Below are 12,190 nucleotides of genomic sequence, written 5' to 3'. Positions count from 1 at the left end.
CTCACTCAGATATGCAACGAGATAAGAAGGATAGTCAGATGACTGGACAATGCTCCAAACGCGATTAGAACAAGGTTGTTTGGAAAGCACAGTGTAGTTCAAATGCAATATATTGCAAAGAAAATAATCACATTATACCGAGATATCTAGTGTGCATATCAGAGGGACAAGGTGGCGAAAAAGAGCTAATTATCCTTTGTAAAAGGTATGGTATGCAAACTTGACCATAGGTAAATTTCAGATACCTAAAAACTTCAATGCTCCTGGGGTAATGGGATTATTTACTCTTTGCATATATTAGGATTTGATCAACACTGTGCCAGTCTTTACAAAAACCATTTCGCAATAAACCATGCTGTGTAATCGCGTTTGGAGTATTGTCCATTGACCTGATTATCAGTGTTATCTCAGTGCATATCTAAAGAAAATAATTACATTATACCAAGATATCTAGTGTGCATATCAGAGGGTCAAGGTGGCGAAAAAGAGCTAATTATCTAACTTGATCATAGGTAAATTTCAGATACCTAAAAACTTCAATGCTCCTGGGGTAATGGGTTTATTTTCTCTTTGCATTTACATCTCTGATTATCATTGTTATCTCGGTGCATATCAGAGTGACATTAGAAGCCTTGAGTACAAGCCATATGTTATACTATTTACAGAACAGAATAAAATAGAAGAATTTAAGTGATTGATTTTTGTGCCTTGTTTTTCCAATGAATGCAGCATGTCTGCTGCTTTGAGGCAAGTGGTCCCCATGTGTCTGGTGCCCCTAGAAAAAGGTTTGTCAAACATACGTAAAAAAGCAGGCTATACACGGGCTTTACATGCTACAATATATCTACCGATGTGTCGGCGGGGTCACGTTGTAAGTGATGCACATCCGGCATCGTTAGAGATATTGTAGTCTGTAAAACCTACATGCGATTACGATTAAACGAATAACCGGTCATCGCATACACGTCGTTCAATTACTAAAAATTGAACGTCTGGTTGCTCAATGTTCCCGAGGCAGCACACATCGCAGTGTGTGACACCCCGGGAATGATGAACTGCAACTTACCTGCGTCCCGCTTCTTACGTATGGATGGTCGTATAGAAGGGTAAGTACTTGTGACAGGAACAAAGCATAGGTGCGACACGGTCAACAAATTTCAGTTGTCGCACATAAGATGGGGGCGTGTCACATCACATACGATATCGTATGCAGAATTGTATGGTGTCAAGTAGGCGTAAGCCATGGTGGCCTGGAGTTATGCGCTCAATAAAAGTTTTCTCCTATACCTAGGACCACCTCCAGCTGCACAGGCAGCTCCACCATCTCCACCCTCTCCGGCTGTGGATCCACCATCTCCGCCAGCTCCAGCATCTCCTGCTGCGGAGCCATCATCCCCGCCGGCTCCAACATCTCCTGCTTCCGATCCACCACCTCCGCCTGCTGGGACACCCTCTCCTTCTCCAACCCCATCACCTGCTGCAACCCCATCTCTTCCTTCAACCCCATCACCAGCTGCAACACCATCTCTTCCTTCAACCCCATCACCACCTTCTACCCAGTCTCCCCATACTTCTCCTTCTAACGATGCCTTCTCCCCCGCATCAGTTGGTGAGTTTTGTGCAGGCTACCCTTCCTGTAATTTATGCACATAACATGGTGTCCCTACAAGTTGTAAAGGATACATGGATGTTTAAATGATGGTGGGCTGTCGTGTACTAATATTTGATTTGTGTTCCCTAGCCACAGGATCTGGTTGGGCCATCAGCGCCTCAGAGGAAGAAGGTGATGAACCCCAGAACCGTAAGTGGTCAACCAAAAACATATACCTGACAGTTCGATGTTGGAACAAGGATGGTTAACTTTTCCCATTCCCTCCACAGAAATCCCCACACTACAGGACGTGTTGGATTCACAACGCCGTTTGTCAGAAGCCGTCCGGCGTCATGGGGAGCTGCTGGAACAGTTTTTGGCAGCCCAACAGCAGGGCCACTGAATGTTTGTGATTTAAATGTTTTTTTTGTTTTGTATGTCACATAAATCTTTCTAGTTTATTTTCGCTGTTGCTTACATTTTTGGACAAAACTTTCAAACAGGGTTTGGGAACCTATTTACTGCCGGGGACCATTTGGAATTTTCTACCAACCAACGGGGGCCACACCAAATTATCAACTTGAACACGACCAGGCTATATTTCCAGAGTGGTGGCTGGAGAGACTGTGATGTTCGGTGAGATTGATCATTTTGATTCTCACCACTACATTTCCATGTATGTCTTGGTCTGGAGAGGCTGGGGGCATACACAACACAGGAGAAGCTAGGGCACATACATCACAGGAAACACTGAGGCATATACATCCCAGGAGAGGCTGCGTCATATACATCCCTTAAGAGTATGGGGCATATACATCACCCTGAGCAGTAGTTGGCAGCACAAAGAGCACTGTGCCGCCCTGGCAAAACCTGGGTGTTACAGAGGTCTGCATACATGTTATTGATGCTGATTTAACCCTCCCTTGGGGAGGTTCCCACACACAAACACACACCAGCCAATCAGACCCCACTCACCCCCTCCCCACGAAAACAGGAGGACATCAAGACTGTAGAGTAGCAACAATGTTTTTTTTTTTTTCAATGATCTTGACTGTCCAGGGGAGGGTGTGTGTGTGTGTGTGTGTGATGTTACCTCTGAGACCACCTGGCTAGTCCAGGGCGTCACATAAGCAGCCCCTGTGTGGGGCTGGGGTGAGTGGTACTCACGGCCTCAGGAATGGGCCAGCCTCTTGTGGGACCCGAAGTGGACCAGGAGAGGGGTGCCAGCTGTCGGGACCCAGTACGGACCAGTGTGAAAAGAAGACACATACCTCGGGCAGGAAAAGATCACCTGAATTACACACACGGGTGTGGGACCCGTCTTCACAGCAGCGGGCCGTTGGCACCTGTTACCAGCAACTTGGTTAATTACTGGACTGGGGTTAGTTATTGGTTTATACTGTGAGTACTCCTGCACCACCCGGTACAAGGCGAGGACTGTACCCGTCACTCTACAAACTACCTCTCCCAATTGGGCCCTGGGACTATAAATCCCCCTACCCGTGGAGGGTATCCCACCTAGCTGCCCCACACCATCAGTCCCAGGCACGGTCCCCAGAGGCAGTGGCGGTGCCACCACCTTATCAACGCAACCCACGGGTGGCGTGACAGACAATTCCCCCTACCTAATCCCCCTCTTTTTTGGGAGCTTGACATTACAGACCGGGTCACGACACCGGGATACCTGCAGAAGTAACCCCTTGGCCAGGATCTCATTTCCCCCCCAATCCCTGGGCAACACAGCAATAGGTGGCAGCACAAAGAGCTGTAGGTGGCATAACACAAACAGCACTGACAGTGACAGCACTAGAAGGCAGCAGGGAGAGCACTATGTTCCCCACCACAGCTTTAAAACAAAGAACCCACAAAAACATTCTTATTTAAAAAAAATAAAAAAAAACACCCACACACACACATTATATATGTGCATCGTGCATCTGTAGAGTTGTGCCATGATGGCGACCTTGACCTCCACCCAACCCTTTACCCCGTGAATAATGTTATGCAGAATTCATGAAAGCTGTACAAAAGTTTGAAATCAAAGACATTTTTTATTACAATTCCCTAACATTGCTTAAACAACAACAAAAACAGCATAAATATTATAACAAAAAACAAAAACTATAAATTTTGGTATTGCTTATTCGAGTCATTTAAATGTTGCCTCTGTGGGCTGAAAAATTGGTTCGTTGGGGGGAACATGGGATACTGTGCGGGGGGGTCATGCTGGAGGTGTGGTGGAGGCTCCATCCTCATCCATGGCACTTGATCCCATGAAGACTGTTGTCGATGTTCTACGTCACACACTTTTGAGGAGTCTGTCAGTTTCCCCTCTGCCGCCTTGTTGAGGGCCTCCAGCATGACCCTTTCGACATGAACTCTTTGTTTGTCATCCAGCTTACGGAGTCTTTCATCCGTAAGCTGGGCAAATCCGCAAATGGATGGTCTGCTGTGCTGCTCCAGGATTTTCTTCGCCATATCCATAAGGTCTGTTGAAGATGAGTTGTTCGGCTGCCTCTTACGGGTTGAGGAGATCCGCCGTGGTAATGGAGCTTCTGCGGTCTCCTCGGAAGTCCCGGCAATTTCATCATCACCACCTGTCGCTATTGGCCCAGCTTCACAACGATCCTGCGGAACAATAAAAATGATGTTAAACTCAGATATCATGAGCAGCAGGCACAGGGATACACATGCACTGGAAACTAATGGGAGGGGCAGACTAGTGCTACAGGATATGAAATGTCATTACACGGTATGAAAATAGAGTGGGGGAAACTAGTAAAGGAGTATACTTATCTGAACTGGAAGGGATACATTTTGAAATCTGCAACAGTAATCATAGAAAACCGTAGTAACTATTTTCAATTAAATAATGCCATGTACATCAAAAGTTTCACAAAGGTACTTACATCTCCAACTGTGGTGTCAGACCGGACCTCAGGCTGTGTTCCGGGACCAAAGGACAGCGATGTTATTGTCCGTGGTACCTCTTGGTCTCTTATGAAGGCCAGCAAATCGTAGTACCAAAGCTTTGGAACGTAAAGTTCCTCCGTTCCGGCACCAGATTTGCTGGCCTTTTCCACCTTATTTAGTTCCTTTTTATAAACGGTGCGAAGACCCTGGATTTTCTTTCGCACAATCTCTGTCGTAATGGTCTCCGTAGGGTTATGCCTCTGGAACAATTCAATAAGCTGCTCATAGGCCTGCTTTTTCTTGTATCGATTGCTATAATCGACAGACTTTATCTTCCACAAACAAGGCAGGGATTGATACATCTCAATCACCTCCCTTATGAATTCTTGTTTGTTGGAAGACATCTGAAAAAAAAGGAAATTAATGTATTACTACATTGTTATAAACTAAGCACAAGAATATAGCTGCTATAATACTGCCACCTATGTACAACTACTTTAATACTGCTCCTATGTCCAATAATATAACTACTATAATACGGCCCCCTATGTACAAGAATATAACTACTATCATACTGCCCCCTATATACAAGAATTTAACTACTATAATACTGCTCCTATGCACAAGAATATAACTACTATAATACTGCCCCTATGTACAAGAACATAACTACTATAATACTGCTCCTATATACAAGAATATAACTACTATAATACTGCCCCTATATACAATAATATAACTACTATAATACTGCCCCTATGTACAAGAATATATCTACTATAATACTGCTCCTATATACAAGAATATAACTACTATAATACTGCCCCTATGTACAAGAATATAACTGCTATAATACTGCCTCCTATGTACAAGAATATAACTACTATAATACTGCTCCCTATGTACAAGAATATAACTACTATAATACTGCCCCTATGTACAAGAATATAACTACTATAATACTGCTCCTATATACAAGAATATAACTACTATAATACTGCCCCTATGTACAAGAACATAACTATATGTACAGCGGTATTGAATATATAACGTCAGGAATAGAAAAGCTATAATACTTCCCCCTATGTACATAGATAAATATAACTAAATATAACTATAATACTGCCACAATATACAAGAATACAGTTGCTATATTAATGTCACGATGTACTAGAATATTGGTATAATACTGCCCAAAAAAATTACTTACCTTTAAGTCAGGAGAATATTAAAAATCCAAGACGAAATCAACAAATTGAAAAAATCACTGCAACAAACTGCGTTCTGAAAAAGCTCAGGTAGAGTGAATGGAAGCGCTACTGCGTCGTCTTTTGTTTGATACGGTCACCCAATCAGGCGACGCTGTAGTGATGACCAATCGGAACAGAGGGGCGTGAAGAAAGACAACGCAAAGCGCTGTAGCGATCACCAATAGGAACAGAGGGGCGTGAAAAGAGATAACGCAAACCTTATCTAGGGGTTAAAACCACACCTCTGACTCGTCGTGCAAAGACATGTCTGAAACCACACAACGACCGTCGACGTCGCTATGATCTCTGCTTCGTCGCTGCTTTATTTAGCATGTTTGACAGCTTACTAACGATCATCTATGGTCGCTGCAACGTCACAGAATATGGTGACGTTGCAGCGACGTTGTTGTCGTCGTCGTTATGTGTGACACCAGCTTTAGTCTGATAATGTAGGGCGGTCTTTCACCTTTCCCCACACCTGCACATTACAGTGTTAAGGAGAATTCCACAGTTTCGGGAAAGATATCTCCTTCCTAACAGTGAATGTCTGCTAAATCTGAAGGTCACTGAGTGACAGCGAAGGAGTTCAGACCACACAGAAAATATCTGGTATAAACCTCTCTCAGTGAGCCCAGGTGCACAAGTGACGTGCTTTATTTTTACAAGCCTTTTATAGAGCAATAATGGGTTAATCTCTTAGTAAAATTCTTAAGTATGCCATTGGTTATATTAAAAACATATGCAGAAAGCCTGTGATATAGGTCAATCTTTGGGATTTTCTCTCCAACCCTTCCATTCCTCGCGGGGCCATTGTCACGTAGCACCTCAGCCATGGATCCGAACTTTGTAGCCAGTCATCATCATTATCAATCTCTTCATTCTGTTCCCTTATATTAGACATCAGCTGCAGGCTCCATCTTGTTACTCATATACAAAAGAAAGCTTGTTTATAAAAAAGCATATAGAAATATATATATATATATATATATATATATATATATTTTCTCACAACAGTACTTTGCACTGACAGTACTTTGCACTTCGCAGGGCAGAGAAGTGTGCGTGCAGGAGCGATGTAGGTCGCGTCATCCACACGGAGCTGGGAAGGAGGATGGCGATAGGAGGAAGAGAGAAGACGCCGGACTGAACCAGCAACACCCATCAGACCGGACCACCCCATAGGTGAGTATAATAAAAGGTCTTTTTTATGTTATAAACAGCGGCCTGGACTCCTATATACAGTATTTTAGAATGCTAAATATAAGGGCTCACTGGTGGTGGCCGCAGCTTATATAGGAAAAACTTAGTGACAGGTTCCCTTTAATAAGCATACCATATAAAAATAAAAAGACTTTTTCTCACGTCACTGCTCATCTGTCCCAGCAGCCATGCTACCTTTGGTGTCTGCTGCCTCATCGTGCGGTCCTCAGTGCCTCTTCCGCATAGTCTATAGTAAAGACACTGATGCGTAGCTGTGGAAGGAAGGGTCCCTAAGTTTGCAGTCCTCTCAGTAACACTACTGCCTATGTGAAGGAATATAACCATACAATAATTTTATCTATGGAATAAACTTAATAGTATGGTCACATGTGTTCAGATTGCTTCTTTTGCCCTACAGTAGAGCTGCGAAGTAAAGATGAGCAAATTTATTTGGGTGGAATTTAATTCTCCTCAACTGGATTATAAAAAAATCTGCATTTTTGACAATACAAATTTTTGCAAACTCACTTTGTTTGGACACAACTGTACACAGCCGGCAAAAAGTTAAGAAAAAAAAAACTTATATTCGCTTAATTGTTCATCTGTCCAGCCCCTGCAATGATCATTGACCACAGTCCGGTCCACAGAGACACTAGCGCCGGTATCCCTGTACTTCCCTGCCTCTCCCCAACAGGGATGCCAACTCATTCACCGCTGTGGCTGGGCTGCATCCTCCCCCCACACTCCCACGGTCATCCACATATATTCCTACTCCCTTCTCCTCCTGGGGCCTGTGCTCACTGCACAGGTTCACGGGAGTAAGCTTAGGGTACGCACATGCACACCTGCCCTCCTCTTAGATGGCCAGCATGCCATTTCCCGGAAGTGCTTCTGACTCGACCCAGGGCTATGGGGTACTCGGTCCCAGGCGGTGTATTTACTAGGACACTTCACTGGGTCGCCGTTGTCCGGTTCCGTGACGCTGTAGGTTGTTTGAAGGGGGTTATTTACAGGGGAAATATAATAAAAGTTTTCTTGTGATGCCACTTGCGGGTTGCGGCTAAGTAGATGGAGCCGCCGCTGCACAGTCTCTCTGGGGCTGGTGTTAATGGCAGCCTGGATGTTGGGCCCTCCGCAATTAGGGCCAGGCCCCAGGGGGGTAGGTGTTGGAGTCAGGAGCGAAAAGAAGGTAGGTCAGATAAAGGAATTGCAGTGTTATTGGTTTCTTTACTCACAGCGTTGTTATGGCTGGCAACCCGAAAAAGGCTGGTCCTGACCACTGGTCCCCTTAGTCCCAGTGCCGGTGTGGTGACCTGGTGGCTTCTTTCCCCTGCACCTGTCTCTGGTTGGTGGGTCCCCATGGCTCGGAGCGTCTGGGGGTCCTCTCAGTCTTAGTCCGTATGACAAGTAGCTTGAACCCTGTGGGGTCGGTTTCTCTGGTTTCTCTGGTCCTGTTCCCTGGTTCTCCCATTGCTACTGTGTCCCGAACTTTACGGTTGGTGAGGCCCTGGATGGTTCCCTCACTGTGTATATTTTATCAGGTGTGCCTGGAGCGTTTGCCTGACCTAGGGCCCTGTACCCTGTTGGTGCTATGGTTCCAGGAGTACTCCACCATAATTCACCGGCAACCACATGCTTGGGCCCACAGGTCACCGCTACACTCTCCCATCAGTACGGTTACGTCCGTCTTCTCTCACTTCCACTTACTGACTGTCTAACCCCTCCTCTCTGGTTGTCGTCTAGTGGACTGGATCGGTTTCACCCCTAGGTGGCCATCCATTGGGTCCAACCCTTGCCTGTCACCAGTCTTTGGGAACGGGAAAAACAGGGATTAAAGTGAATGTTTTGGTGTTACCGGCACTGGTCTTCTGAGTCCCTGGGGGTAGGCCCTGCATCGTTGACAGGATGCAGTACCTTGTAGCTACTGATGGTTTCAGGGGTGCTACACTTCTCTGCCTACGAGAAACCAAGGAAAAAACTGTGAAAACATACCCTGCTGTAACTAAATAAAAGCATAGTGCATATAAACATAGGGTACTTAGTAAACACTGTTTTTGATCAAAAAAAGCATAAAGCTATCCCACCAAACGTCAAGGTGTACCCAGTTGGGATAGTACCTACACTCTCTAATATTAAAACCTTACCATGGGTCTAAAATAGGCCTCAATGTGGCTAAGGGCTGAGAGCGACCGGGTCCCAACAGGACACACACAGTCAGGGGGATTCACAGAATGAAATGTCCAGCTCGCTGAGAAGGGGGCCACTCCCTGTTTGTACTGAATACAAAAAAACTACATAAAAACAAAAAAAGTGAGCTGGAGTATGAGATGGTATACATGGAACTTGTGAGACCATGTTCACACTGGCCATGAGACAAAGAGAAACCAAGGAAAAACCTGTGAAAACATACCCTGCTGTAACTAAATAAAAGCATAGTGCATATAAACATAGGGTACTTAGTAAACACTGTTTTTGATCAAAAAAAGCATAAAGCTATCCCACCAAACGTCAAGGTGTACCCAGTTGGGATAGTACCTACACTCTCTAATATTAAAACCTTACCATGGGTCTAAAATAGGCCTCAATGTGGCTAAGGGCTGAGAGCGACCGGGTCCCAACAGGACACACACAGTCAGGGGGATTCACAGAATGAAATGTCCAGCTCGCTGAGAAGGGGGCCACTCCCTGTTTGTACTGAATACAAAAAAACTACATAAAAACAAAAAAAGTGAGCTGGAGTATGAGATGGTATACATGGAACTTGTGAGACCATGTTCACACTGGCCATGAGACAAAGAGAAACCAAGGAAAAAACTGTGAAAACATACCCTGCTGTAACTAAATAAAAGCATAGTGCATATAAACATAGGGTACTTAGTAAACACTGTTTTTGATCAAAAAAAGCATGAAGCTATCCCACCAAACGTCAAGGTGTACCCAGTTGGGATAGTACCTACACTCTCTAATATTAAAACCTTACCATGGGTCTAAAATAGGCCTCAATGTGGCTAAGGGCTGAGAGCGACCGGGTCCCAACAGGACACACACAGTCAGGGGGATTCACAGAATGAAATGTCCAGCTCGCTGAGAAGGGGGCCACTCCCTGTTTGTACTGAATACAAAAAAACTACATAAAAACAAAAAAAGTGAGCTGGAGTATGAGATGGTATACATGGAACTTGTGAGACCATGTTCACACTGGCCATGAGACAAAGAGAAACCAAGGAAAAAACTGTGAAAACATACCCTGCTGTAACTAAATAAAAGCATAGTGCATATAAACATAGGGTACTTAGTAAACACTGTTTTTGATCAAAAAAAGCATAAAGCTATCCCACCAAACGTCAAGGTGTACCCAGTTGGGATAGTACCTACACTCTCTAATATTAAAACCTTACCATGGGTCTAAAATAGGCCTCAATGTGGCTAAGGGCTGAGAGCGACCGGGTCCCAACAGGACACACACAGTCAGGGGGATTCACAGAATGAAATGTCCAGCTCGCTGAGAAGGGGGCCACTCCCTGTTTGTACTGAATACAAAAAAACTACATAAAAACAAAAAAAGTGAGCTGGAGTATGAGATGGTATACATGGAACTTGTGAGACCATGTTCACACTGGCCATGAGACAAAGAGAAACCAAGGAAAAAACTGTGAAAACATACCCTGCTGTAACTAAATAAAAGCATAGTGCATATAAACATAGGGTACTTAGTAAACACTGTTTTTGATCAAAAAAAGCATAAAGCTATCCCACCAAACGTCAAGGTGTACCCAGTTGGGATAGTACCTACACTCTCTAATATTAAAACCTTACAATGGGTCTAAAATAGGCCTCAATGTGGCTAAGGGCTGAGAGCGACCGGATCCCAACAGGACACACACAGTCAGGGGGATTCACAGAATGAAATGTCCAGCTCGCTGAGAAGGGGGCCACTCCCTGTTTGTACTGAATACAAAAAAACTACATAAAAACAAAAAAAGTGAGCTGGAGTATGAGATGGTATACATGGAACTTGTGAGACCATGTTCACACTGGCCATGAGACAAAGAGAAACCAAGGAAAAAAACTGTGAAAACATTCCCTGCTGTAACTAAATAAAAGCATAGTGCATATAAACATAGGGTACTTAGTAAACACTGTTTTTGATCAAAAAAAGCATAAAGCTATCCCACCAAACGTCAAGGTGTACCCAGTTGGGATAGTACCTACACTCTCTAATATTAAAACCTTACCATGGGTCTAAAATAGGCCTCAATGTGGCTAAGGGCTGAGAGCGACCGGGTCCCAACAGGACACACACAGTCAGGGGGATTCACAGAATGAAATGTCCAGCTCGCTGAGAAGGGGGCCACTCCCTGTTTGTACTGAATACAAAAAAACTACATAAAAACAAAAAAAGTGAGCTGGAGTATGAGATGGTATACATGGAACTTGTGAGACCATGTTCACACTGGCCATGAGACAAAGAGAAACCAAGGAAAAAACTGTGAAAACATACCCTGCTGTAACTAAATAAAAGCATAGTGCATATAAACATAGGGTACTTAGTAAACACTGTTTTTGATCAAAAAAAGCATAAAGCTATCCCACCAAACGTCAAGGTGTACCCAGTTGGGATAGTACCTACACTCTCTAATATTAAAACCTTACCATGGGTCTAAAATAGGCCTCAATGTGGCTAAGGGCTGAGAGCGACCGGGTCCCAACAGGACACACACAGTCAGGGGGATTCACAGAATGAAATGTCCAGCTCGCTGAGAAGGGGGCCACTCCCTGTTTGTACTTCTCTGCCTACACCTAACAGGCCCCCGGTACTTAAGATATCCTCCCACTAGGGGAAGTGACTGCACAAAGTCCTTAGTTAGTCAGTATCGTTTTGCTAGATAGTTGTCAGGTCCCGTGCTCTTGTTCTGTTATCTATATCTCAGTTCGCCTTCCCATACAAATCTGTCCCTGCCATGCCCACAATACCTGTCCATACCCGCCTTTACTGTCTGCCTCAGCCATCCCGCCTGTGCCTGCCTGCACCTATGTCCTTACCTTAGTCCATCTCCTGCCCTGAAGGTCACCTGCCATAGTCCTGGTCACTGTCTCGGGAGTGGTACCTGGCGTGTGCCTTGTGGTTGGCACTAAAGTTAAACCCCTCCTACTAAAGGGTACGCCCAGGTCCCCTTGTAGTCTAGTGGGTCTGTGCCACCCCAGCAGCAGATCGAACTGCGGTAGTGCTTGTTCG

The 12,190-nt window shown here is 44.7% G+C and overlaps 1 long non-coding RNA gene across 1 annotated transcript; it reads left to right on the top strand.

Moving 5' to 3' along the window:
- The first annotated feature begins 1,296 nt into the window (after positions 1-1,296).
- Positions 1,297-2,069, top strand: LOC142313266 (uncharacterized). Its single transcript, XR_012754407.1, has 3 exons — positions 1,297-1,609; positions 1,742-1,801; positions 1,882-2,069. It is a non-coding gene; the product is annotated as an uncharacterized LOC142313266 (long non-coding RNA).
- The last annotated feature ends 10,121 nt before the right edge of the window (positions 2,070-12,190 follow it).

Source organism: Anomaloglossus baeobatrachus, chromosome 5 (genome assembly GCF_048569485.1).
Source record: "Anomaloglossus baeobatrachus isolate aAnoBae1 chromosome 5, aAnoBae1.hap1, whole genome shotgun sequence".
Classification (NCBI taxonomy): Eukaryota; Metazoa; Chordata; class Amphibia; order Anura; family Aromobatidae; genus Anomaloglossus; species Anomaloglossus baeobatrachus.
Note: the sequence above shows the minus strand (reverse complement) of the source record. Positions and strands in the feature narration are given on the sequence as shown.